Source organism: Octopus bimaculoides, chromosome 9, assembly GCF_001194135.2.
Source record: "Octopus bimaculoides isolate UCB-OBI-ISO-001 chromosome 9, ASM119413v2, whole genome shotgun sequence".
NCBI classification, from domain to species: Eukaryota; Metazoa; Mollusca; class Cephalopoda; order Octopoda; family Octopodidae; genus Octopus; species Octopus bimaculoides.
This window is the reverse complement of record NC_068989.1, coordinates 89,397,260-89,401,833: the sequence shown is the minus strand read 5'-3', so window position 1 is coordinate 89,401,833 and position 4,574 is coordinate 89,397,260.

The window sequence follows — 4,574 nt, the reverse complement described above, 5'->3', positions numbered from 1 at the left end:
TTTCAAGATTTCTTGCCAATAGACAAAGAACCGATTTCTAGCCTAGATCCAGGGTTCCTTCATTGGAATTTCAACATCAACAAGGCACGTATGTATGTATGTATGTATGTATGTATGTATGTGCAGATATGTATGTTTTATGTATGTATTCTCATGCATATAGTTGTATATCTAGAAATGCTCATATGTATTTAAACGATAAACGTCTGGTAAGTTTTATAGATTTTTACAGATTTTTAGAGTTCTAGTGACGGATTGGATCTGTAGTCTTCGAATTAGCCTTTTCCTTTCTGGTTTTGAGAAGCCTAACTTCTCAAGATAGGTATTTAGACAGTGTGTCACATATCCCAGGATATGTATGTATGTATGTATGTATGTATGTATGTATGATTGTCTGTATACGTATATGTGAACAACGGACTTCCACACAGTTTTCGTCTACTAAAGTCACTCACAAGGCATGGGTCGTTCCGGGACTATAGTAGAACACACTTGCCTAAGGTATTGCGCAGTGGACAACCGGAAACCACGTGGTTGTAAAGCGAGCTTCTTAGTCACACGTCCGTGCTTGCGCCCATAAACATATATTTTATGTAATTCCGTTTCATACTAAAACCTTCAAAAACATTTGTTTCAAATAGTTTATCTCGTTACTAGAAGTGTGTCTTGATTCCAAGAGTCATCATTTTGGTGCGACCCGGCTCCCTTAGGGTGTAATGAGTTAAGGGTCGAAACATGTGCATGATAGGGCTTCTTCTCTAATGACCTTCAGCTGTTCAGCTTTCCCTATAATTTCTTGCTATTCCTAAACATATAAAGTGATTCTTTCTTATTTTGAAACCTTTTTAAAACTTTTGCTTTCAAATACTGTGGGGTTTCTAAATACGAACATTATCTGTTTCGGAGCCCTGTTCGCTAACCGAATTATTCGTGATATGAGTGACTGAAATACACATAAACAGAAGTAATCCTTTCCAAGCCACACCCAACTTCACGTAAAGGCATGAAATAAGGTTCATCTGTCCATCCATCAATAACTCATTAAGAGAATAGACTCCCAGTCACTTATATGCGTCCGTCGTCTGTTCATGGTTTATTGATCAATTTTCAGCTCGTTATACGAGTTTAATTTCCACCAGGAAAACCGTTCGTTAACCAAATTGTTCGTTTAGAGAACCGTTCAGATATGGGTACCCCCACTGTTTATACAACTGAAAAGCCCATTCAAATGAAACGGAATAGTTTTTTGATCAGAAGTCGTTTTTAAGTTTAAATCTTAACTACCGTATTTGATGGAATATGAAATGCATGAGCTTCTACAACACACAACATTTAAAAAAAAATATATTTTTAGTGTGTTTAAGCATTCAATGTTTATTGAACTCTGTAGAGTAGCAAAATAATTAACAAAATGTGCAACTTGGACAGCAGAAAAGCCATTTTAATAATAATATTGTAATTTAAAAAACGAAAACAGATGCGGCTTAGCTATAGCAGAGACATTAATGTTCATAAAAAGCAAGCTACCAGTACAGTTGAACATAATTCAGAAGAGCACAATAGTTAAAATATTCTACATCAAGAGCCTCCAGTAATAAAACATTACAAGAGCACGTTAGTTATAGCAATAAACATTACTGTATATAAAATAACAAGCTACCAGAATAATAGAATATAAGAAAAAAATCACAACAAACGAACAGGTCATTTACAATTAAAATATCCTACATGAATAGCCTAACATAGCATTGCAAAAGCAAACAGTACAGTTGAATATCAACAAAAACACTGTAAGAAAATGGGGAAAACGTTAGTGCTTTTTAACAAAATCTTTAACCCTCTTCAAAGCCACAGAATTCATCATCAAAGCCTAAAACCTCGTCATCACTACTACTCTTGATCGTTTGCCATTTCGTGTATTTGGCGTTCCTATTGTAGTTTGGATATTTTTGTATGATCAATGAGTTCATGATCATAACAAAACGGATTACACTGTCTGATATATACAACACCGAACCGCACCAGACTGGTTTAAGTGTTTACAGCATTTTACTTATGGGAATATGGCTGCAGAAAGCAAGCGATTAAGTCACATTATTGGCTTTAAATTAAAGGTGATTGAGTATGTTACAGTGCAACGGCAGGTTTCTTTTGGGGGTGGGGAACATTATTAGCAGAAAAAAAATTATGGGTGTCTGGTGATCAGCTAAAGGATAAACTCAAGGTCGATAAAAAAACTAAACAATGGTCGTTGACTAGGTCCATATTGATCCGCAACTGTCCTCAAATAATGCATATTCTTCGGTAGTAGCAAAGGCGTAACTAATTCCACACTTCTGAAAAGACTTGACTATTATTTCAGTTTTTACATTTTCTCCAGATTTTATTTATTAACTCAAACACCTGTGTAATAGTGATGTCCTCGTATGCTTACTCGTCAGTCCACAAGAGACGACAGCTAATTGGGTTTTCAATTTTGCCATTTTCTCTGAGTACACAAGACCAATACCATTCCTGTGTTCTCCGAGCTGATCCCAAACCGCAAAAGGTGGTTTCCGTAAGAGTCCACCAGCATATCTTGCCCACACATTATTGAGACCAGAATCAGTCCAGCTTCATCTATTCAGCCTTTTTTGGGTGAGCATGGACGAAAGCAACTCGTTGACTTTTCCTATTTAAGCTAAGATTTTCTATTTAATATTAAAAACGGTGACAGATCTGTGCCATGAGCACAACAAGCCAGAACTATAATGTATATTTTCATGACCAGTGGCTTATATTAAGACTGTTTTATAACATTTGGCACTTGCAGCTTTGTTTGTTGGAACATCAAATGTTAGTGCAACATCCTCCATGTTCCATATTTAATTTAGTAAATCCAGCACCAGGAATCGACGAGGAAAGGCACCGAGGAACCAAAGGGCCTCTTTCTTTTGCACAAGACAATCTTTCTGGATAAGGAAGGAAAACTCTCCAGAACAATAAGAATGGGTCTGAAAACAAATAGGTTATTAAGAGACCCACCATCACTAAGGAAGATTGCCTATCCACCCACAATGCCTGAGCTGCATGGTTGTCGAACCACAGACGAGAAGTGTATGAAGATCTTGAAAGACCGAAAGTAGGATGAGGGAAATACTGTCTTAAGTAAATTAGAGTCGAGTACATGCAATTCCAAAATGATAAAGTATGGGTGAAGACCCACAACAAATTTATGAAAAGATTAAGTTGCAACATCCAAAGGATATGAAGGGATTCGGCCAAAATGGAAGATGCTGACAAACAGATTCGAAAAACCTTCCATCAAAATTTCATGTTAACTTGTGTTCCGGGGTCCGGTTTGATGGTGGTAGGGTTGTTCTACTATATTTATACGTGTGTTTTCAAAACTAATTGAAATTAAGGTAGTTTATTTCAAGAGAAATTATGGAAATGGAACATGGTGAGAGTTGAGGTGAGCGCCTGATCCTACCTTGAAGGATCAGGGCTCGATCGCCAAATGGGTAGGATCAGGTGGGCTTCCATCTATGTAGAAGTTTCTCACCCTTTTGTAAGTGGGTGACAAATTGATTTTCGCACTATCATCCTTCAGGAAACGATAAGATGTTGTGCCAGTCAAGTACTGGAGTTGATCTAATCGACAAACCCCTTCCTCCCACAATTGCTAGCCTTGTGTCTAAGTTACAAACAGTGATAAAGAAATCGTTATTACAAGTAGTAGTAGTAGTAGTAGGTATGTTTTTTTCCGGACGTTTTGTCAGAGCGGGCGGTGGGGGAGCTGTAACTGACCCCCATCAAAGTCAACTTCTCTGTTCTTTCCATTCATGGTGGCCGCCATTTTCTTCTCTATTATCTCTTCGTTGTAGATCTTTGATATTTCTTTCAGCAAATAACACGATTCTCTCGCCCTCATCGCTCCCTCCACACCCCATAGGTTAATAGCGGAAGTGATATGCGTGTTGCGTGTGTTGCATGTGTACATGCGTGCAAATATACTTGTTTGTGAGTGTTACACATGCACTTTACTATATGTGGATGTGTGTACGTGAGTGAGTGTATTCTCATAAGAAAGAGTGTGTATGTGTTGTATGTATATGTGTGTGTCTGTGTGTATGTGCGTGTGTATGTCTGCATGTGCGCGTGTGTGTGCGTATGTGTGTATGTGTCATTGTGTTTGTATGTGTGCATGAGTGAATGTGTATCTATGTGCATTCATGCGCGCGCGCGCGCGTGTGTGTGTGTTAATGTATGACATATGTACGTGAGTCAAACACATTCATCCGCTATTTCCATTTCAGCAATAAGATTGGAAGCAGTTGCGAAATGTTTGTGAGTGTGCGTGCGCGCGTGCACGTGTATGCATGTGCATGTGTGTGTGTGTGTTTTTTATGTGTGCATGCATATGTTTTTGCATGTGTTGATGTGAGGGTGTATATAGCTCAAATGTGATAAATCATTTTGAACCTTTGGTGTGATGATAATAGCACCAATAACATAAATGGTAATAGTTATATGATGATGATGATGATGATGGAGGTGGTGGTGATGGTGGTGGTGGTGGTGGTGGTGGTGGT